General features: G+C 45.4%; 1 protein-coding gene across 1 annotated transcript in view; it reads right to left on the reverse strand.

Moving 5' to 3' along the window:
* luzp1 (leucine zipper protein 1) overlaps positions 1–23,868 on the reverse strand; it is a 41,380-nt gene extending 17,512 nt beyond the window's left edge. The window contains exons 1-2 of the mRNA XM_030356238.1: positions 23,492–23,868; positions 8,195–8,261 (exon numbers count right to left, since the gene is read on the reverse strand). The gene's annotated coding sequence lies outside the window, so the exon portion shown is untranslated. The remainder of the gene's footprint in view (positions 1–8,194; positions 8,262–23,491) is intronic.
* Positions 23,869–25,497: the final 1,629 nt, after the last annotated feature.

Here is a 25,497-nt window from a genome sequence, read left to right on the forward strand (position 1 = left end):
GGATTCTCCAGTGAAACCCACACACACACACACACAAACACACCATGCCGAGCGTCCCGGACTAGTGACTGCAATTACAGGATGCGTGCATGCGTGGCACACAATCAAAAGGTGTGTGTGGCTGTTTGGGCAAGAACAGGTTTGAGGAAAGAAATGAGGGCGGGACGACAAGGAACGAGAGACTAGAGAGAGGCTGTTGAGGAGGTGCGGAGATGTTTGGAACCTCAACCCGTGTTCTTCACTGTGTCAAGTACGGAAAAACCTGGAAGAAGGAAGGGCCAAAACGCCTTGTTGAAACAATTACAGAGCAACCAGAACACCGCCAAAACCTCTGTCTGTCAGTCCGGGCAAAGAGCAAACTTTATTTTACTCTTTGTTTTACTGAGTATGATTCAACAAGACATTACCGACATTGCATTGTCAATCAGCGTGCTTGTTACTTGATTATTACACTTGGCAGACTGATTTTCTGAGAAGAAAATTCTTCTAAGAAAAGATTCACCTGATGAGCAATCCCCCTGATAAAAATCAACAGCCAAGTCAAACTACTTTGTGTAAAATTATTAAATAATAAGCATGCATCGCATGCCATCAGCTGCTGTTCCGGCACCTTCTGCTTATTCTAATCTGGACAGCTCTTCCCTGGACCTTGGTTTCCGTAGTTTGAGAGGCCTTCCACTAGGGATGCAGGATAGAGATCGAACAGCAAGTGCTGGACGTTTGAGGCGGTGCTGCGCGCCCAGATGAGAATGTCGCGGCTGTGGAGCTGGAGAACCAGAGGTTCCTTGGGGGGGAGGAGTTAACCAGACGTGCCAACAACAGGAGTAAGTGGATAATAGGAGTGAGAGGGAGCGAGAGTGAGAGAGAAGCAGGTAGGGTTAGGACTCTGCCTCAAGAAGCCTACAGGTGGAGAACATTGAGGTTTGAACACAGATCCTTTCGGCGGGGGTAGGCTAACCACTTGCCGATCCTGCAACCTAAAAGTCCTCCAAGTGACAGGAGGAGAGAAGTGAGTCACAGAAAGAGATAGAGTAGATATATTCTAGTCTCGGGGGCCAACAATACCAATGGGGTTTGGAAGTGCTGAGGAGGTCAGTGTTCTTTTTCCCCTGCTGCTCATGCACTCACCCAAACACACACACACACACACACACACAGCAAGTTCACAATCATACACTATATCATTAGGGCTCTAGCCACTCTTCCTGCCTTGTCGTTGCTTCCAGTACATTCTGTTCTCTTATAAAGAGAGACACAGAGAGAAATATTCTCCCTTTCTAGTCTTGCACTTGACATTACCTTGGAGTGTGCAATAGAGTTATAAACAATGGTTAATAGGGGGACTTGTCCACAGCTCCATGGAGTAGGTCAATGCCAGTGTGTTTAGTGAATACATAACTGACACTGACAAGTGTGCGTGTGTTTGTGTTTGTGTGTGTGTGTGTGGGCGGGGCATCGTTAGCCACAAGATGGTGGAGAGGCCTGACGCTTGCCCTGCATTTTTTACTTTTTCCAAGAAAGGGAGAACCGGCGTTCCTTAATGTTCGGTTTTGTAGTTTCCTGTGTGCAGTGCAGTCATGTCTTTCCTTTTCCCTTTTTCGTGTGTTTTTTTTTTACTTGCTTTGATTTGCGTCTGGAAAAAGTACAGACGTGTGGCATTACAGCAGAAGAAGGCCTTAGGAACGGAGAAGCCAATTAAACAAATAACAAAAATAAAATCTCAAATTAATATTCGACATAAAATATTATATATAAAAAAGAAGAACAAAATAGAATGCCTTTGCGTTACTCGCATAACATCAACAACAAATCACATTTCTTGTTAAAAATCCATACTTACTTACTCCTTTCTAAAAACTTTCTGGTACAATGCTTAACACGCAAAGTATATCCTTCCCAGTTTGAGTTCATGGTTGTTATTGTGCCTCTGGCCAGGTCTTTCCAAGAACAACAACAATTTCTAAGAACTGTTTCTCTTCTTGGGTTTTCAAATAGCAATACAGAGAACAGCGAGCCTTATATTTTTGTTTTGGTTTTGTCAAAGAACCAAAAGAGAGGGAAAGAAAGGAGATGCCAAAACAAAATGAGAGAGGAGAATAGATAAAAGAGTTGACAGGCGGGCCAGAACAGGGCCGGTGTGGCACAGCAGAGGCTTCGCACAGGGCCAGAACAGGGCCAGAACAGGGCCAGAACAGGGCCAGAACAGGGCCAGCAGAGGACCAGAACAGGGCCAGAACAGGGCCAGAACAGGACCAGCAGAGGACCAGCAGAGGGCCAGAACAGGGCCAGCAGAGGGCCAGAACCGGGCCAGAACAGGGCCAGCCGAGGGCCAGCCGAGGGCCAGAACAGGGCCAGAACAGGGCCAGCAGTGGGCGAAAACAGGACCAGCAGAGGGCCAGCAGAAGGCTGAGGGTCAGAACAGGTCCAGCTGAGGGCCAGCAGAGGGTCAGAACAGGGCCAGCAGATGTGTAGAACATAGGCAGCAGAGGGCCAGTATAGGGCCAGCAGAGGGTCAGAACAGGGCCAGCAGAGGGCCAGCAGAGGGCCAGTATAGGGCCAGCAGAGGGTCAGAACAGGTCCAGCTGAGGGCCAGCAGAAGGCCTGCAGAGGGTCAGAACAGGGCCAGCAGAGGGCCAGCAGAGGGCCAGCAGAAGGCCTGCAGAGGGTCAGAACAGGGCCAGCAGAGGGCCAGCAGAAGGCCTGCAGAGGGTCAGAACAGGGCCAGCAGATGTTTAGAACAGAGGCAGCAGAGGGCCAGTATAGGGCCAGCAGAGGGTCAGAACAGGGCCAGCCAAGTGTTAGCAGAGGGCCCGAACAGGGCCAGCAGATGCTTACAACATGGGCAGCAGAGGGCCATAACAGGGCCGGCAGAGGGCCCGCATAACGTTTTTGAGGTTAGGGCTTGGCCCTACATGACCTTCACTCTTAATAGAGCGCTGCAGTAGTTTTTTTAGCTCGTTGTATATGCCACACTAAAAGAGCTAAAATAGCCAAATACTGATCAGCCTGAATCCCTGTGTTTGGTCCGTACCCCTTGACTGTACCCTCTTATAACTCCCAGCCGCTCTAACCTAACCTAACTTTGTACCCCCCTCGTATATCCTGTGTTATGCAACCCAACTCTCCCACCGAGTCTTCTTTGACGGTGCCCCCCACTAGAAGGAATACTTCCAGTAAACAGAGCAGAGGAAGTGGGTCTCTCTGGGCTGCGGCAGAGTGGTTTCCAGGGTAACATTCCCCCCCCCCCCCCCCCCCCCCCCCTTCTCTCCCTAAAAAAAGCTCATTGGTCTAGATATGGAGTCTTGTTATTTGGAGGCTGTAACTATCTAACCCCGCCTTCCTACCCCGCTTCCTTACTTACTCACTCCCTCAGTTTCCTCTCACGCCCACACACAGCCCACTGGTAAGACAACAGCAACAACAATATCAAGCAAACAGGAAAGAGCTGGGTCAAGTTGGCAGGACAGTGATGAGGAGAGAGAGAGAGAGAGAGAGAGAGAGAGAGAGAGAGGGGATGCATTGTGTTCTGCTGCCTTTACTAGTGAGTGTATGAGAGGTGGCCCATGAAGATGGATGAGGACACACGCACGCACACACGCACGCACGCACATTTTTCAACTAGGTGTTAATATGTGTTTATTTTATTCAATCGAGTTTACAGTTTTCCCATGGGGGGAAAGAGGTTAAGAAAGACACGAGTTGGGAATTGGTAACACCACTAACTTCAATGTCTCCTAGTATCACACACACACACACACACACACACACACACACACACACACACACACACACACACACACACACACACACACACACACACACACACACACACACACACACACACACACACACACACCTCTCTTCATGACCTAAATGTGGACTTTTCCAACCGACTGAGCGGATCTCAACGTCCCAGGAGCCACTAGTCCTGATCTAAGGCCGGGGGGATGGGGAGGAGGGGTGGAGGTGACTGGATTGGACCTGAACACTGCAGCTGGGGGTGTGAGGGGGGGTTTGCAGGGTCCTTAGATCTAGCTCTGTCTAAAACCCATCAGCACCCCATAGTATTGGAGCCAGTGGTTCTGGAGAAACTCTAGCGACGGGGAAAGAAACGCTGTGCCCCGTTGGAGCTAACCCTGGACAGTTTCTATGTTCTGTATCCCAACCAGAAGAGCGGGGGTATGGCAATAGGCCATTGACTATTGCTTTGATGTATACCATAAAAAGTCTTATTACAGCACAAAAGATCCCATCTTCTGGGAAATTAACTATTATATAACATTTTCATACAACCCTAACAAACACCGGTGTCGCTCATAACACTAAATGTGGGTCTGTTCCTTTTAATGTACTAGGGCACAGGGAGTTATGGCCGGTACACACTACAGGATAACTAGCCCAATTTATTGCCCGATTTCCCCCTCCCGACTCTGATCAACAAAGCCCAGATCTGTTGATGGTTCTACCAATTGAATTTGTGGTGCTGCGGGGTACAAGTGTTTTTTACCAATCGCAAATCTTAAACATGTTAAATATTACAATCAGTTGTCCTGTAGTGGGGGGGACTTCGAGGAGTGCAGAGAACACAGTGTATGGATCGTCACGTGGGAATGACAATGGCCAATTTGGAGCCACACTGACCGGTAATCAAAACAAAAACCATTGCTGCAAAAGTAAAGTGTGATGGGTTTGTGAAATAGAGTTCAACTGACACTACAACACGTACAGTACATTTTCACGCTGTCGACATTACTTCGTCCACAGTTATTTAGTCGTTCTAGATTAGAGGACGTCCGCCATATTTGTTTGCGCCCAAGACAATTTGAGCCATTTGTGAGAGCTTCTGATTTAATAACCAGAACTATGTTGTTTGGGAATGGAATCGGTTAGTGTGTGGTGTGCTGCTTTGGAAAAACAGTTGCCTTCCACACACTTAACGACCAGTCATCTAGTGTTTGTCAGGCATAAGTCGACTTTCCTTGCTCAAAATATGGCCTAGGAGGTGGTAACTTTGCATTAAAGCAACAGCAGTCGGTTGGGCGTAACTGCCACTGTCGATACTCAATATGTTGTCTCTGTACAGTTATACGGGAAAGTTGGGTGCAACACGCCCAATGTTTCCCACGCTATATTGGTTCCCGATCGTGTGCGTGAGCATATTGAACGAGATGAGCAAGGTGAAGTGGAACTTCAGTAGGTAAGTCCAAATTCCAGAAACAACCTGTTGCATCAAGGTGTCGTCTCATTGTTATACATAGGTATGCCTTAAGTAGTACTCCCTTAAAAAGGCTCTCTGATTATGTGCCAATAATAATCAATCACATGACTATTCTTGGAACATTAATTTGTACCGTAACCTGCTCTGTTAAGGGGACTGTATGTTTGCAAAAAAAATCTCCTCCAATCATAACGATTGTTCAGGTATTTGACGAACAGCCTTTGTGTATTGCAGTGCCAATGATGCTGCGCGTCATAAAAAAAAAAGTGAATCCTAATAGGTTGCACGCTAAGCCTTAACTGCACTGCTCTGGGTAACGGCCTTGATGTAGTTCGGTAGGCAGAGACCAATGCACACAATGGTGTGACTCCTGAGCTTATAGATTGTACCACTTCACCGTCATTTATAACCCTGGAGTTATAACATCAACACGTGTGTAACAGAAAGAGAGCGTGAGATAGAGAGAGACAGAGAAAGAATAATTCACAAGTATGTCTCTGACGGATGTTGGACTAGAGGACATCATTTCCACTCACTAGCTGGGGGCTGGGGGGAGGGGGGGGTTCTGCTGTAGAGAGTCGCAGAAGCCCCTGGAGCTTCGGGGAATTGCTGTTAGTCACATCTATTTATCGCACATTTATTAACAAGAGAAGGACCTGATTCATTGAGATAACATTTTGTATCGTTTCACAGTGGCCTGGTCAAGTACCAGTAAACAATATAGTTTGTTTCAGAAAACAATTAGGCTGCAGACATGGGGGGGTCGAACCTGGTACAATCCTGGCTGGGAGTTGAACAATATGCCTCATCCCTAAACATTACATTCCTGAAAGAAGCAACCAATCACATAAATAAAAAAGACAGAATCCACCTATTATTTAGAACACAAATTCCAACAAGCCATAAAAAAACGTTTAAAATAAAGAAAAAAACTGAATCATTTCTCCCCCCGCGACCCAATCCCGGATAAGCGGATCGACGATGAGGATGAGGAGTCATTTCTCTTCCGTTTAAACATGTCTTATAAAGCCAGCTGAAGAGAAACAGACTTTCTCCTCCTCCAGTATGTGGTCCCTAAACCAGATAGCTGTTAGCCGTGAGGACAAACACCGGCTCGCTATTTAAAGCCACTCCATACAGCTGTTCAAACACTCGGCTATCCGCGCACGTCAGCTGAAACGCTTACATGACTCAGTGGCTCCCCAACTACATAGATACGCTAACTGCTGTGTGCGTGTCATTGTGCATGCTTCAGTTTTGCGATCGTTATGAGGATGACCCGCTCACACAAGGAATGCGTGCGTGTCATCATTTCACACAGCTAATAAAAAAATGGGACGCAAACAAATCATCTCATTGACTTGCACTCGCCTGAACACAAGGTATCCACAGTACCAAAAGTTATCAGCAGCCGATAAGTGACGTCACTGCATGCGTGTTTGCTTTGTGAGTGTGAGAAAGAGCGAGAGAAAGAGAAAAAAAACGGAACGAAAGAATGACGACGGACTGAGAGAAAGAGAGAAGACAGAGTGTGTGGGATGTTGGCTGTATATATTCCACCATGGCAACTCCACATTTACTTTGGCAAACAAAAGTGTTTGCCAGCGAACACGCAAGTAGGTAGCTAAATGCTAAACACATCCAACTGTTCCCCAGTCATGTCCCGGAGGGTCACACTGCATCATTAACCCAGACAGACGAGAACACTGGAATTCAGCTTATTGTGGGTGTCACAACATATAAACAGAGACATTAAATAAACATCAGCGCAGTGTTGACAGTTTCAAGTTACCGAATGCCGGTAATCAGCAGGGGACAGCATTGACATGACATTTATTAGTCTCTCTTGAAAAGTGATAGTCACTTCCTCATAGCTGAAAATCCCTGAGCTAATGTAGTTATTTATAAGCCGTCAAGGGTTTCAGGTGGCATTTTCCTTATTGACGAAGAAACACATGGCATTTATGGAAGGACTCAAACTTTACTTCCATCTATAATTGGAGTGATATGAACAAAGCAATGGGACTATATTGGAAATGCCTTATTGTTCAGTCCCTGCCCTTTGCAAAGTCACCAATCTTCCTCCCTCCAACATGGCTAGTCATATTTCCCATGATCTTGATTGCTCGCCCTCCATTTCCTCTCCCCCATGCCCTATCCTCCTACAAACTGATTTGTAGGAGTCCTATCCCTCATCCCCGTCCTATCCCTCATCTCCTTTACCCTCTGCGTTTAATCAATCCATTACTCAACCACTCCTCCTTCCACGGTATTGTAGAGAAGAGATGGGGAGCGTGTTGGCCTCCATGACGGAGGAGTGTTCCACCTGCGTTAGCCATGCCTGGTCCTATAGCATTACATTACAACATGCAAGTGCGTCTGTTCACTGGCACAAGCTCTCTTGTGCAAACAGATTCACAAAACATTGTGAATCACTTGCCTAACAGGATTGGTCACTGAGTGAAAATACCACAAACGGGGTCTACGGAAAGGCTGAATATTATGAAGCTGTATGTAGGAGACGAGGGGAATATAGAATGGTGAATGCGTGTGTGTGTGCGTGCGGCGTGTGTGTGCGTGTGTGTGTGCGACGTCTGGGTACAGGAAAGGAAGAGCGGCGCCGCCTTAAGTACCCAACAGGAAAAGGTCTCACAAAGAAGAGGAGGGGGGGGGGGGGGGGGGGGGGGGGGGGGGGGGGTTGCAGAGAGAGTGCATTAAAGAAGAAGATGAAGAGGAAAAAGAAGAGATCGAAGCATGGAGAGTTTGTGCATGAAGTTGTTTGTGAATGAAGGGGGACCTTGGAATCCAGAAACATTTGCATTTCCTCTTCATGAAAAGCAAGCAGGCATAACAGACGTGCTGAGGCACGGACAGAAGGACGCAAGCACACACACACAATAGTGTAACACCACAATATAATACGGATTAGCAACAGCGAAAATGATCATAGAAGTGGACCAAAAAACCCAAACTTACTTTTCCTTTTTTAAAAGAAAGCGTCTTCATGAACTACACTCCTCCGGGTCCCCAACACGTCTCCATCCTGTATCAACACACACACACACAGACAAGGTGCTTAGTCAAATTGCACTGTGGAGAAACAAGGCTCAGCATCACGTCAAGATAGAGACGGCTCGTAGCGTCCTTTGACCGCTGTTATGGTTGGCAGCCCGGGCCGCTGGGCCCAGGGCCCGCGGCCGGCCGGGCCTGACAAAGCCATCACTGTGGGTGGAGGAGTCCACAGGCGGACACACAGCCAATGAGCTTACTGCTGCACTGACACACGCACAGAGACCTGCGCGCACACGCAAACACACACACACACACACTTTTGCAATAGGCTCATGCATGAGCAGGCAAAACTGTTTTGGCTGCAACAACACAAGGGACCTATTCAATGTACTCTGGCAAGAGTCTGAGGGGAGGCATCTCTGCCCTAACCATAATGTACACACATGGTAACACACAGACGTACATACTGACACACACACACAAACGCGGTAATACACGCCTAAATACAGACACGCACACACGGCAAGACACATACACACACACACGACATTATCATAATCATCACCAGCACAACAACACAATCTGTAGTTGTGGAAGCTCACGTGCACACATTTGTGCACATGCACAGAGCCCTGTAGGTTTGGAGCATTCTGCTACAGTAGCATTCCGTATGTTTGGTTAAGCACAGAGAATCCAGGTTTAAGACGGAAGTCTGGACTGAATTTACAGGATGAGTGAGCAAGAGAGAAGAGGACGATCAAGATGTTGAGAGTGAAAGATGGAAAATTTTCGTCCAACGGTAAAGCCTTGCAGAGTCTTGCTAATTCACATTTTTGCTGCCAACAGAACGATAAGAATAACACAAAAATAAACATTCCTGGCATTCGCCTGTGCCTCTTTTATGGTCAGCTGTATTTAACCTGCTGCTTGGTTTGACTTAATTACTGGAATTGGATTGAGTTCTATCATATATTTGTTGAAGTTCTATTGTTATCAGGATTAACTCTCTGACCACGGTGGCCACCTCCCCACATATCCTCTCCTCTCCCCTCCCTTCATCACCTCTCCCCGACTCTCTATGTCCTGCTTCCTCACATCTGGTTCCAGCAGACGTTTCAGAAGCTAGAAGACATGTAGTGCTTTAATGAGCGACAATTTGATGGATTCACGAAGGCACACAACAGCAGAAAGAAACACAAACAACCCATATTTAAGTTGGAAATGTATTCCAAACATAAAGTAGGAGAGAGTAGCAAGGGAGATAATAGCAACCTAAATAATATCAATACTAACGAACCAAGACTGACAATTTTACATTTTCACATGGCTTACAATAAAAGTTAGCTCTCTTTTTCGAAAGAAAAGCTATTTTCCCGAATCCAGGCAGACGCATTCCAGACAATCTTTCCAAAAGACACGGAATACCCCAACAACCAGGAACCGCATGTTTGTAAGAGTGTTTGTATGTAGGGGGATTGGGTAGGGGGATTGGGCGGGGGGTGGGGGGGTGGCGCACCAGTGTAGTCGGGCAGTTAACCACACACAACTGAAAACAGCTGTCTTGCCCCTGCCCTCTATCCGTGCCATTCCATCCATCCCTGCTAGCCCGCACTCTCCCCATCTCTCTGCCTCTCTCTCCCTCCCTCCCTCCCTCTCCCGCAGTCCCCTTCCTCTCACGAACATTAACCTGCGGGTCACATCAGGGAGATACGGTTCCACCGCAAGGAGAACAAACTCAAACCAGCCCCGGTGGCGCGCCACACCGGCCCTCTGGAGCAACGCTCTGTGCACTGCAAGACAATAGGGAGATACCGCGTGTGTAGTGTACAGCACCGTCTAGAATAATAAGGGAGCGTGTGTAGTACGTAGAGCGTAGCACAAATGACCTAGCATGCACCACCTAGCATAGATTGTCTTGCGTGTACTTCATAGTGTTACCACAAAGCACATAGCATGTAGCAGCTAGTTTGTACCTCCTAGCATATAACAGTGTAGCACAGAGCATGTCCCAGCATCTGGCATTAAGTCAGAATGAAAGCTTACACCACCTAGCATGTAGCATCCAGCATGTACTACATAGTGTACCACAAAGCACATAGCATGTAGCAGCTAGTATGCACATCCTAGCGTATAACAGAGTGTAGCACAAAGCATGTTCCACCTAGCATGTGGCACACATGTAGTGCGTATCACAAAGCAAGTAACACCTGAGATGAGGCACATATTGTGGAGTCCATGTGGCATAAAACACATAGCATGTACCAACTAGCATGTACGGTACAAGTTAGCATGAGACACCTAGAGTGACGCACCTAGCATACACTCCCCCGCATGTAACACTGCTTGGCTTGCTTTTTATATGTATCCTTCATCCTCCTCTGCTCCACAGAACCATTGGATGTGGACCAAAGCTCTGCCCCATAAGCCTACTGAATGGATTGGCAGTTTATCTTCTGTGAATGTATTATAGGATCTAGTCTACTTGTGTAACTGCCCTATGAATTGACTGCAATGTGCTCCAGCAGAGAAATCCTGTAGTGAATATCCTCTGCCTTGCTTTTTAAATATGTAACAGCTTCGGGAAGGGTATGTAGCTGTTGTTGAGTGTACTATCGGACCAGCAACATGAAGCTCACTCACTGTGAGATGATCACAGATCACATCAACATCAGAATGATGTTAGCAGTGCAGGAATCCTGTTCTACTCTAGGTTAGACTCGACTCAGTTTCAACTCTATATATAAGTCATCGTGTTGCGTTTTGCCTCTCACACGCCCTTATCAAGACCTTCCACTTTAATGGACGTCTTCAGAAAACTTATAGCAGTGTTTCTGAGCACTTAGGGCTCCACTGACAAAACGTATACAATATGACAGACAGAAAGACACAGGAACCTCATTTATTCACACCGATGAGCCCTCGTACCCCAACCCCCTTCTGGCATGCTGCCGGTTTGTAAATCAGTCATACAAAACCTAAATGCAGAGTCCAGTATATAGAAAAAGGGATCTCAAGCAAACATCCCTCTACATAATTTAGTAAGAAAGCTTGAATGCCGTTAATACAAATCGCAATGTTCACACAACTATGGTACCATTATACAGTATTGTGTGTACAAATGTTTGCAATTTTCACAGAATAACAATAACGACAACTGCATGTTGTGTGGGGGGGTGGAAAGAGAAGAGGAGGAGCCAGGTTGAGTGAACCAAGGGGTGGTGGAAGGGAGGAGAGGGACAAGCGGGAATAGAGATCATGTTCAATTTCCTCCACTGGGGAACTTCTCAAGGCTCTGGACCCGACGCCGGCCTGCCCTCACCAGGCAGGCCTCGTTTGCATGGGAGCCCATTTCCTGTGGGTGATTAGCAGAGGGGAAATCTCTCCCTCCCTCCCTCCCTCCCTCCCTCTCTCCCTCTCTCCCTCCCCCCCTCTGGGTGTGTCTTGGTGAGGTCTGGGGTTGTTTTGTCTGCAAGGGGAGGAAAGGAATGCCCAATCAAACACAGTGAACAGATCACCTGGAGAGTGGAAGGAGTCATAGAGAAGAGAGTCATATTGGAAAAAAGTCATAGACTGGAGAGACAAATGGAGAAGAGTCATATAGGACAGAAGGTCATAGACAGGAGAGAGTCATATAGGACAGAAGGTCATAGACAGGAGAGAGTCATATAGGACAGAAGGTCATAGACAGGAGAGAGTCATATAGGACAGAAGGTCATAGACAGGAGAGAGTCATATAGGACAGAAGGTCATAGACAGGAGAGAGTCATATAGGACAGAAGGTCATAGACAGGAGAGAGTCATATAGGACAGAAGGTCATAGACAGGAGAGAGTCATATAGGACAGAAGGTCATAGACAGGAGAGAGTCATATAGGAAAGAAGGTCATAGACAGGAGAGAGTCATATAGGACAGAAGGTCATAGACAGGAGAGAGTCATATAGGACAGAAGGTCATAGACAGGAGAGAGTCATATAGGACAGAAGGTCATAGACAGGAGAGAGTCATATAGGACAGAAGGTCCTAGACAGGAGAGAGTCATATAGGACAGAAGGTCATAGACAGGAGAGAGTCATATAGGACAGAAGGTCATAGACAGGAGAGAGTCATATAGGACAGAAGGTCATAGACAGGAGAGAGTCATATAGGAAAGAAAGTCATAGACAGGAGAGAGTCATATAGGACAGAAGGTCATAGACAGGAGAGAGTCATATAGGACAGAAGGTCATAGACAGGAGAGAGTCATATAGGACAGAAGGTCATAGACAGGAGAGAGTCATATAGGACAGAAGGTCATAGACAGGAGAGAGTCATATAGGACAGAAGGTCATAGACAGGAGAGAGTCATATAGGACAGAAGGTCATAGACAGGAGAGAGTCATATAGGACAGAAGGTCATAGACAGGAGAGAGTCATATAGGACAGAAAGTCATAGACAGGAGAGAGTCATATAGGACAGAAGGTCATAGACAGGAGAGAGTCATATAGGACAGAAGGTCATAGACAGGAGAGAGTCATATAGGACAGAAGGTCATAGACAGGAGAGAGTCATATAGGACAGAAGGTCATAGACAGGAGAGAGTCATATAGGACAGAAGGTCCTAGACAGGAGAGAGTCATATAGGACAGAAGGTCATAGACAGGAGAGAGTCATATAGGAAAGAAGGTCATAGACAGGAGAGAGTCATATAGGACAGAAGGTCATAGACAGGAGAGAGTCATATAGGACAGAAGGTCATAGACAGGAGAGAGTCATATAGGACAGAAGGTCATAGACAGGAGAGAGTCATATAGGACAGAAGGTCATAGACAGGAGAGAGTCATATAGGACAGAAGGTCATAGACAGGAGAGAGTCATATAGGACAGAAGGTCATAGACAGGAGAGAGTCATATAGGAAAGAAGGTCCTATAAAGAAGAGAGATTTATCTAGAGATAAGTCACGAAGAGAGGGAATAAATATTATTATAACCAGCGTTGATGGATATCAAAATGGACAACTAATTGTTTTTGTTTGCCACCCATTATGACTGTAAAGAGCATTCCTTGTACCGGACTATGCATTCCACTGCAAGGAGAGGGTGGGGCAGGAATGCATCAAGTCTGTTGACAAGCTGTCAGGTTGGAAATAAACCTTCAGCCCTCTTTACCTTTTAGTTTACCTTGAACCTGTTCCTTATGCTAGGCATGACGTAGCAGTCCTTTGGTTCCTATCTGTTACACAAGTCACAGCTAATTTGTTTCCCTTGATACCATTTGTCTGCATAGCCATTCAAGCGTTTAAATCGTTACCAAAAACCAGTTTGAGGCTACACATTGAAAATGTGGTCCAAGAAAATCAAGAAAACATCTATAAAGTTTGAGATGTTGAAAATATAATAGTATTTTAAAACATTGGGAATCCATTGTTCTATTAACGTTTAGTTGAAGAAAAAAGTATTAAAAACAGTGGTGCATGATTATTTTTTATTCCCCCCAGAGTGATGGCATGAAAGCAGGGGTAAAATGTGAATAGGATTATGTTGTTTGTAGGATATTTATATCAAAGAAATATTGTAAATAAAAAACAAACTGTCAGAAACTGGGCATGATACTTTTTGAGAGCAGGGCGGTGTGTGTGTGTGTAGGGCGGTACAGTTTGAGAGCAGGGCGGTGTGTGTGTGCGTGTGCGTGTGCGTGTGCGTGTGTGTGTGTGTGGAATAGACTGTGGAGGTAGGCATTCCACTCCACGTTCCATAAGGAAGTGTTTGACCCAAACTCTTGATGTACAATGACTGAGACAACAATCCCAAACTGACAAACTAAATCACCCCTTCACTGCTAACAAAGACCCAACCATTGTTCATCTGGCACTACACGCGTTACAGACGTGTTGATTGGATGCTGGCTGGTGTTGCCCATGCAGCGGCGTTCCTCTTTGAGGGACACATACAACGGGCAGATGGCAGCCCAGGAGGGATGATTGAATGGAAGACCATCCAGATGTAGACCAAATAATGACTCGCACATGGCCACCAAGTGAGGCTTTTGGTGGGCGCGGGTGTCTGTGTTTTGAGGATTGAAGTCCTTATTCGACTACGGATATAAATTGTGGTTACAGGGTCTGTTTTTACAATCTAATTTCTGCCCTGATAGCCCGCTTAGTTTAGTCTGGTCAGGACATGCTAGCTAGAGAGAGGGAGACCTCTTTGGAAACGTTGGGTGTGGGACAGGACTCAAATGACCCCCCGATGTTAAAAAACGCCTGGCACTACACAAACAATGCAAAGCAGGGTCAGAAAGAGAGAGGGTTGACTAAAAGAGAGAGGGGCTGGCTATAGCAAAGCAGTTGATGTCTACTCTGTATGGGTCAATCCAAGTATGGTGAAAGTAGCGATGAGCAGACATGCCAAGACACACAGAGGGATGGATGGGCCAATGCCTCCGGGAATGGGGGAGGAAAGTGATTGCTAGTTGCTGCTTCCAAACATTTGAGGCCCCCCAACCGAAAATAACATTTCAGTCAAGTTATTCAAGTCTGAGCTTTCAGTCCAACTGCGTCTTGACACAACGACCAACAAAAAGGAGACTTTTTTGTTTGTTTTAAAACTTTGATTTTTCTTTGCTTTGAGGGTTCCTGATCTTTCTTGCAGCCCCTTTGGATATGAGCCTTTGCTTCTAAATGATGAGTACAGCTACAATATGAAGGCCGAGGTAATGGAGAAATCCAAGTACCGGTACACTTAAGTAAACCTGGAGATTGGAATAATAAGTTCACAGATATATCAGAAAAAATGTTAAGAAGAGTGGGGAATCTATGGGAATAGAGAGGAAGGACAAAAGGCCCGGTTGCCATGGCGTCGGAACATTCCTTTCACCGAGAACATGTATATTTTCTGATCACAAGAAAAATAATCCATGGGAGGAATTTTATTTTGAGAGCCGGCGGGTAGATCATAGGCTTACGGTGGGTCAGAGGGGATTACGCGAATGAGTGTGAGTCGATGAGTGTTTGTGTCTATGTGTGTTCCATGTATCAGAGAGTGGGTTAATAGAACACAGCCTCTTCCTATCCGTCCCCTGTTTTATCACTCTGTCACCGTTGTCTTCCGCGGTGCCCAGCGAGCAGGAAATACAACTTCACGCCAATCTCTGGGCCAAGACACCCGTGCAAGCTGCTGGCATATCGATAACAAACCCAATATCTAGACACATAAACACACACACACACACACACACACACACACATACGTTATCCAGCTGTTTAACTGTATATGACAGAAATAGATGTCTAAAATCACTTTTGGAAGGATGTTTACACAGGTGTCCGATTACAGTAAAATCATCTCCTTCGCCTTTTGCAGCCCTCATTTTGGTTGCCTTTATTTTGCATGCAGTCTCATTTCAATATGCTCAATCTGATTCTAGATTTCTTCTGATGATGCTTAAAGATTGTCAAAGAAACTAATGTTCCAAATAATGAGTTGCATAATTACACATCTGTTGGTCTCGGAAAGCATAAAAGTGACATCACAAGGTCAGTACTAAGGAAGCAGCCAATCAGGGTGTAGGAACGAACCAGCAAGTGGATAAAACTAATTGTTTGTTCATGATAGATATTGGATTTTCCTGGTGATAAAAGAGCATTATGGACTTTTTCTGTTATGAATCGCATTCAGCATAATGCCATGTGTCACTTTTTCAAATCGTTCTTTCAGCAGTTCAAATGTAATAATATTTTGGGATTTTGTCATCAAATGTCAAACCTCTCTCTTAAAATGTGACGCACACACAAGCAGGAACAGACCACACACACACACACACACACACACACACACACACACACACACACACACACACACACACACACACACACACACACACACACACACACACACACACACACACACACACACACACACACACACACAGTCCAGCTGGAACACCAGTGGAGCCTGAAGACCTCTGGACGAACCCAGAGAAGTGCTGGGTTCTGTGAGTGGGTCCAGCCTACAGATGTACAGAACCCTGGCCAGACAACCTCACATCCAACAGCCCTTTAACGCAACGCCCGTGAAACAGCGAATCCAAAACATTGGATCGTTTTAAGCGGGCTTCTGGATTAGAGGGTTTGGAACATTTGTTTAACTGTCATGGCGTGGAGGAGACCTATTATGGTGGCACAAAAACACATTAAATTAAAGGCGAGTTATGGTTACTGGACGCATACCAGCCCCACTGGGTGAAGGACAAAAGGTTCACGGTGGGCTCAATTCTCATATCGTTATCAGCCTCTTGTTCCAGCCGGTGTTGTGATGTCTAAAAATATGTCATTTCGAATAAATGCACAGAATGTACACCTTCTCTTACATTATAAAGAAAAACAGATAGACAGAATGATTAAGAGACCGGCAGACAAATATAGAGAACGGTTAAGAGACAGAGAGACAAACAGTGAAAGGCCCATGGATGGCCCTTTATACATGTTGACTGAGCAGTCAGCAGAGATCTGAGAGGAAGCGGGCAGATCTGGAATGCACCTTGAACCAGACTGGAATGACTCCTGAAATATGCCAAAAATGTACCCCCGCCCCCACCAAGACAGGGGCTGGCTACCCACCATCCTCCTACAGACCCAAAAACGCCAACCCAGCTCTACCCCCCCCCCCCCCCACACACACACACACACACACACACATCTATCTGCCTTATTGCCTGTGTATTCTCTTGGCATATGACATTAAGATGTGTGAGTACCACCCTTGTGTTATTGATCACACACACACACACACGTCACACACGTCACACACACACACACACACACACACACACACACACACACCTAAGGGCAGTTCAGATTTCCAGGTTTTCATTAACTTCCAAAAATATCCAAAGGCCAGACTTAGAGCACAAGGGGGGGAGGGAGAGAAAGAGTGGATACTAGAGATAACTGAGATAGGGCGAGTGGGGAAGAAAGCAAGAAAAGGACTGGGAAAAGTGGGTTAAATCAATGACTAAATCTAACCGAAATAGTGAACAAGGCAACGAGAAAGAGATGGATGAGAGAACAGGTCATTATAGGGAGTTAAGCTGTGCTGGAAAGTTTGGCTTTTCCGCACGATTCAAAAACACCCCAAAGAGGGAAAAAAATGTGGCAAAGGAATTTACAAGAAACGTCTTTTAACTTCCCAGTCTCCTCCCTCCCTTTTCGCTCGGCCCCACTCTCTCTCATTATCTCTCTCCCTCTTTCTCTCCATCCCTCATTCCCATTCTCTCTGTGCCTCCTGCAAGCTTTTGAAGTCTGCGTCCCCCCCCACCGCCCCCGACCATCGGGATTGTGGGGGTTACCTGTTTAAAGGGAAATAGATAATATCTATATATAAAATAAAATTATATACTTTTTTATTATTATACATTACAGTGAATTTTTTGTGCATACTATTACCGTGGATTGAACCAAACATGCATAGGAAGGGGGGTGGGTTGCAACAAAGAGTACTACTGTAAAACCTGCCGAAGGGCCTAGAGTGCGCACACACACACACACACACACACACACACACACACACACACACACACACACACACACACACACACACACACACACACACACACACACACACACACACACACACACACACACACACACAGGGGAGGAAGAGGAGAAGGAGGAGCAAGGATTATTTTAGGTCTTAACTTGAAAACCAGTATAACAAACGGTAGCGGAGATTGACCCACATAGGAGTTGATGGCGGTCCAAATTCCAGCTGCACCATGGGACAGAGCAAGGGCAAGACTCGTGATTACAGATTGATAAGATCCAACACCTGCTGAGATCAGGCCAGGTTGGTATACAGCCACTGATAGTTGTTAAACTGAATGACCCCACTGATTCTTATGGGGAGAGAATAGATGGAGAGGAGAGACTGAGAGGCAGATGGACATTAACCAACATAATGCAATCAGAACCTATGTGGGCCTTGGGCTTTAGCCCTGTATGTGTGTATTAAGAACAGTAAAAAAGAACCAGTACATTTGGCCCACCAAGGCACTGTAGTTTATTCCCTGCTCTACAATGAATAAATAAAAACGAGACAGGCAGACGGATACAAATATAACACGTCTGTGCTCTGGCCCCGACCGGACTACCAATATAAACAGTTTGCGGTTGTTAAAAAATAATAAAAAAAACTCTTCCCAATTCTTGGGGAGAGTCAAGGTCACTAACAGTAAAACAAATGCAATATAGATATAGTCTGGTCATAAGGAAATAAGGGGTGATTGGCTATAGCCTGAACCGAGAGCAAATGATTATGGGAGAGAGAGAGAGAGAAAGAGAGAATGAGATAAAGGTCCTCTGCTCATGCATGCCAGTAAGTGTAAATGAGTCTACAGGCGGGAGCAAGCAGCAGGTAAATGCTCCAGGTTGTCAGAGAAGGAGCATGCGTGCCATTTTGCTTGGTATTTACAATTCAGCACACATATGTGCGTAGCCAAAGAGTGTTTATGATCCGTTAAAAATCCTTTTGTGAATGCATGGTGAGAATTGCACTCCTCACAATGCATTATAAAGTATATATTTGAAAGAAAGTGTTATGTTATGCTTGGCGTGTTATGTATTGGGGAGAATGTATACAATTGTAATATGTGGCTGGAGAGGGAATGCTTGCTTTCAGTTTAACGGCTAATATACTGCTACTACCTCGGCCCGAGGTAACTTATGCTCAGCTTATCAGTAGCACCGATGGTTTAATTTTGGTTTGTTGTTTTGTTGTGTGACTTGTGGTGGAAAACAATTTGTTATTCTTATTAGAATACCATCATCACTTCTGCTTGACAATGGCATGACGCAGTAAACCGTATACAATAATGAACGTTATGATTCATAAATGTTAAGAGTACACAGAAGTAGAAACAAGGCCCTTTGATGTGAGAGATAAGACTTTCAGGGAGCAGCTTAGCTGGAGTTAAGAGATCGTTTTTTTTGGATATTAATCGAACCTAGAAGTTATACTTGCAGTGTAGTCTATCATTAGCCTTTACACAGATCTGTGGCTAATTGTCTCTCCAACACTATTATATTGCTTTTGATGAATAGATTAATGACTTAAAAATGTTAAAAGCCTTAAACATAACATTGCTGTCTGGATCCAACCTTCTTAGTACGTTTCTGATCAAATTGGGGAAAATAAATGTTAAATTGAAGACATTTGAAATACATGCACCCATTCAAATACAGCATTTTTTAATCTTCCTTTCGATTAATTCTACTCCAAATCCCCTGTCGGAAAATCTGTTGCCGTCACATGGACACACACAGCCTCCTAGAGACAACAGCGCCCAGCGCCCAACTTAAACCTTGTGGTCCTTCAAAAGACACTCTCGGCCTGGCCAGTGTCACCTGCAATGGGGGGCTTGCACTCCAAGACCTCCGTGACAGAGACCTACGTCATAGCTCAGTAATGACGGCCCTCGTTGGAAACGGTCTGGGGGACAGGCCGGGAAGGCTTGGCACTGGCAATGCAGACCACACACGCTCACACAAACACCAGCATATCCATGGGATTTGTACATGGTACAAATCACAAACAAATGCCGAAGAGTCTCGCTTTCAAGGCATTGTTGACAAAGGGCAGAGATATATCTGTGTCTGGTTGATGAGCGACACTTGTTCTCTCCATTATCCGACGACGTACACGACTGGAACACACAGACACACGCAGTTGTAAAGCCGGGCCCTGCACTGTCGCTGATAAGGAATTCTGAAAGGGATGGTCGGCAGGAAAAGAGAGAGCAGCGGGGAGAGCAGGGGAGAGAGAGAGAACAGGAGAGAGAGACCAGGAGGAGGAGAAGAGATAGGTTGGCACCTGAAGAGGAGGTTGAGGCTGGCAGGAAAGAGAGAATGGATAGGAGAGGAATGGAGAAGTCCATACAGTGTGCGTCGGCCGACAGTCCCACAGACCAGCTGGCCGGCGTTCTCTTAACTGCAGCTTCCAGCCCGGATACTAAACCCATTATTACATTATCACACACACACACACACACACACACACACACACACACACACACACACACGGCTTCTTATGCAAGACCGCGACTTCACGATTCATCTGGGCTACTTTAAAGATGAACCCCTCTGCCCACCCGTCCTGTTTTAAACACTACTCCACCCTCCTGTGTGTCGTGCATGTCCTCCACTACTCCATCCCTTGGGAGACGGGTGTTGAGGCTAAAAGTGAATCGTCCATCACTAATAATAGGACAACATATGACCCACAATATCCGACCCTAGTGCTGTGTGGGCTATCAATTAAAGCACGGGGAGATGGACCAAGAGGGCAATGTTCTGTTTGCACAGGGCTTTTTCCTCATCAAAATAATGTTATGTAACTAGAAGAGCAACTGGCCAGCTGCCTGTCTGTTAATATATCCAATACATTATTATTGAATAAATTACAAAGAAAAAATGAATGATGGATTTTATAATTATCTGAAGGTGGAAAGCTATGAACAACAAATGCTTGATATATTTACTTGATTGCAAATATGCACACACATTATATATATATATATATATATATATATATATATATATATATATATATATATATATATATATATATATATATATATATATATATATACACACACACACTGTGGTTTCTGGTTTGTCACTCGTCTTTGATTCCCTTGACAAAACCTGTAAAGACAGCACCTGCATCGTCTAATCACTAGAGCCGCTCAGAGGGATCAAACCTCCTCTGATGTGACACTCTTCCAGGCCTCAGCCAATGGCAACACACAACACAAGCCATGCTGTGCCCAAATAAAAGGTAACACTACACTACCACCGGTAGACTAGCTCCAACGTGCCCAGTGGTTTGGGGCTCTGAAGCATAAAACCACAATATTTTAATTGAATCCAAAGAGCAGCCGTTAAGCCACTCCGTAATCCCTTAGGGCCAGCCTTTACCGTGGTAATTACCATTATTGGACACCCATAATGATTGGTTTAAGGTTATTGACATGAAGCAAGACAGGCAGCTTCATTGGGCGGTTGCAGTGTTCCATGCAGTGGAAAACAAATAATGCATGACGTGGAACCGTGTGTCATAAAATGAAGGACGGGCTAGGGGGATACATATAACAGATAGCGGGCGACAATCCTGGACCAAATGAAATGCAAGATAGACGCAAAAACGCCATCGCCGTCTGACTGTGCGGCTATGATGATGAGGAACTCCATTTAGGCGTCAAAGTACCATGGTCAAGAGAACAGCTTTGGCAGTGGCACTCCTGTTGTGTAAACAGAGGTCTCTGAAAGTGTTCGAACCATTACGTTCTGTAAAAGGTAACAGCCAAAGGTCACATCCTCTTAGAAGCTTTCCTGCCGTCAGGCCAAAAAGATCGAAACACATGCTAACACATACACCAGTCAAACCTGAAGTAAAGAATACCTGGCAGAGAAACTTGTAGGATGTGTAAACACTGTGATCTCACACACACACACACACACACACAACTTAAAATGACTACTTCTTCAAGTATCTCTATTAAGCTTCTTGTTGAAGTGAGGAAGCAGTTAAAGAACCCTGGAGAATAAGTTAGATAGAAAACTGTCTGTGAAAAAAGCCTTTCTAACCGCAAGGCTAAGCCCAGCTGCCGCCTCCTCCACGGGGCTGACTTGCAGATACTTGTGCTTTAAGTTGGGGATATGTGGGTGTGTGGTGTGGGTGGGGAGTTGGCTGGCTTCTGGTGAGCCAGCCAAGAGCAAGCAGCAGAGAGGCTGGTAGCTGGCATCAACTACAGCTAGCTGGGAGGCAGGCAGCTCCTTACTGGAAAGTGATCAGTGAGGTTTTTTTCTTAGTTGCTTTTTTTTTTTTCTCTCCTTCCTTCTTCGTGTCTGAAACAGGTCAAGGCAGGTCCCCCTCCATCACCCTGCCTCTCTGCTTTTTTTTTTTTTACGAGCCCCACCTGGCAGCTTAGTAATCAACCTCTGCCACCGCCATTTCTGGTTGCTGACAAACGGCAGCAGAGGCAGAACCAGCAGCAGCAAAGTGGGCCGGTGTGTTGAACAAGGAATCAAACACATGTCGTTCATCTCAGTTGTTAGAGCAACGGGGTTAGTCTGTTCAGAAGAGGTGTTCATACGTTAACAATTAATTTGCATGGCACAAGCTTTGGCCCCAAATTATGACTATGAGAAGTCCTCAGCAACGCACAAACACATCAACTTTATACACACACACACACACACACACACACACACACACACACACACACACACACACACACACACACACACACACACACACACACACACACACACACACACACACACACACACACACACAGGATTGACGACTTAAAACTGGCACCTGAACACATCTGCCAGAGGACTGATCCAAAACATCATTCATTAGCACCTCTGGCTAAGGCCTATGCCTTTGAGGTGCTAAAATGTGCCAGACAAATGTGATCGTTGCTTTGTGCGTGTTACACTATACACGAACCACAACACATGACAGTTTATGTTTCCTACCTAAGCAATACTATTCTCGTTAGGCAGTTTGCTGGCCATTCATCAGACATCTTGGGTTATATAGCCGATTTGTTTTCAGTCTTTCTTTGCCCACCAATAGGCCTAATCCGGGTTTTATTTGCACAGTATGACTGCATTTGGGAGAAACAGTTTCGCTTCATTAAAAAAAAATGTGTACAAGGAATTCCTTGTCGTGAACAATGACGTAAAATACGTCCTCAAGATTGTTAATGGTTAAACGTCTGTCTCCATTTGGATGGCACCGAGCAAAGGGACAACTAACTTAACTTTATCGGACTGACAAAAGGGCTGCATTTCAAATCCCGAATCCCCGCGGCGGATAACTAAAACAAGAAGTAAGAACTGGATATCACTGCTACTTTTTGTTGATGCCACCTGGCTATCGCCGCAGTCCTGGATGCTTCCTCAGACTACGACACAACTAGCCCCATTCGTGACCCAGAAATATACTGTAGGGTCACCATCATTAACCACCTTTGGACGGTTTATGACAATGGCCTATGGCGTATCATTAACCATCTTTGGATGGGGTTTGAAAATGATAATAAACCGGATTTTCGGCTGACAAATGGGGATAGGACAGAACAGGAGGGAGGAGGAGGGGTACAAACTTGCCGCAGTTCGGAGTTCTGCAGTACCGACATTGTCGAAGTAAGCAAGCCGCTGCCACGCACACATCCCATAGCGATTTAAAACAATTGACAAATTAACATGAATACTTACTATCGCGTGCCTTGGCGAGAAGCGCGAAACGCAGGTAATCCACAAGTTCACGCGATTTGATACGGAGAGTAGTTGAAGCGAACAAGATGACTCGGTGACGGTGAACACAAGTTCTTCCACATACTCGTCGGCTGGCTAGACGTACCCGGGAGCAAAAATGAGGGGAGATTGTATTATTTATCACTCTGACCGGATTGCTTTCTCTGTGTCTTTTCTCCACGTTCACATTCCCTGTGCTGTAAGATCAAACCATCACATTCCACCGCGTCCCCAACAATGAAAAAGGTGGGTTTTCCTTTCTGCGCCGGAGGACCCACCCCTTGGAATGACTGCGCTGTCTGACCGCAAAAAGAACGCCCTTCCCGGCTACAAGGTCCCGCCTCTCAAGACCAGCCGGTAAAAATGTGAGGGAAGCTGAAATAGAGACGAGCAAATAGGCATATTCAAGTTCTTGGAGGAATAATCCCTGCCTGGAATGTAGGCCATCACATTGCCCAAAAAAGGACGTTATTATTATGGGATGTTATGTCAATGGTCACAGTCACACCACAAGTGTTTTCTATCTGGCTTCTGCCTGCGATAAGTGAAGTTGTTTGAGCCTAGGTACCTTTTATGGTTACAGTTTTAGAAATAGCGAGGGACATTTTTTCTGTGTGCAATGACTCACTTGGTGGAAAAAGGCAGCAGTTAGGCCTGTCTTCATTACAAAAATACCTGGTACCCCACAAAAATGTGGGGTACTAACTTGTGAACCTGATGCTTGGCACTCCCTCACATTCAGACTCGTTATCTGAACTGCATTAAGTCACTTTGACATTTGAATGTAAAGGACATTCCTCTTGTTGTGAAACACATTCCTGACTGTCCCCTATGAAGCAAGACATATTTACGATAAGATAAGCTTGATGTTTATATTTTTCTGCATTCATCCTTCGATTTTCGCACCTATCACATAGCCCCTTAGTCTTTGTTTCGATTGGTAACACACAACATTGAGTGGCATATTGTCGGGGGCCAGTGGCTTCCCTCAGACAGTTATCCCCCCCCCCCCCCCCCCCCCCCACACACACACACACACACACACACACACACACACACACACACACACACACACACACACACACACACACACACACACACACAGAGGATGGGCAAGACTCAGCAGATCCATCTGGACCACCACACGTATAAATCCAGTCTATTTAGGGGTTAGGGGTATTAAACCTTCAGCAGAAAGGGGCTGGGTTCAACCTGCAGTCTACCTGAATGTATTCATACCTGAGCTAGAAGCCCAACCAGAACCTCTATGTGGAAAAAAACAACAACTTGAAAATATATTACTGGTTGTTTATGACTATATCATTAGAATGGTATGTAGAATGTATAGCCTAGCATGTATGTTATATCCGTGTCATTAACATGCTGAAGGGGAAGAGAACTTTGGCCTCTTGTTAAGGTCAATAGGACTGTAATTGACATTAGGTATTACACATTGATAATAAAGGTTTGATAAACTATGAATGCTTCATTGTCCTCTTTATTTTTTTGCCGCAGTGGGTGTGTGTGTGTGTGTGTGTGTGTGTGTGTGTGTGTGTGTGTGTGTGTGTGTGTGTGTGTGTGTGAGCTGTGTGTGTGTGTGTGTCTGTGAGCTGTGTGGGTGGGTGCTATAAAAGGATATGATATCCTAATCTATGATGAGAAATTGGTCTCCTTACCAACAGAAAGCAAATATGCCAATCTCAAAGGTTATGTTAGTGCAACAAATAGCAACTAAAAGAAAAAAAAAATAATGTTGAACACACTAATTTGTTATTGCGTCACCCATATCTTCCAAGCTATGCTATAGTCGTTGTATTTGCACATCAGATAGGCCAGACACAATTTGGCAATAAAAAATAGTTCTCTAACACTCTGTGGCCCTTTGTTGTGTTTCTCACAGTCGAGTCATTGTCCTATCCCATCAACCTATCATTAACGATACCTCCCTCATTAAAATATGAATATTC

Source organism: Gadus morhua, chromosome 5, assembly GCF_902167405.1.
Source record: "Gadus morhua chromosome 5, gadMor3.0, whole genome shotgun sequence".
Taxonomy (NCBI): Eukaryota; Metazoa; Chordata; class Actinopteri; order Gadiformes; family Gadidae; genus Gadus; species Gadus morhua.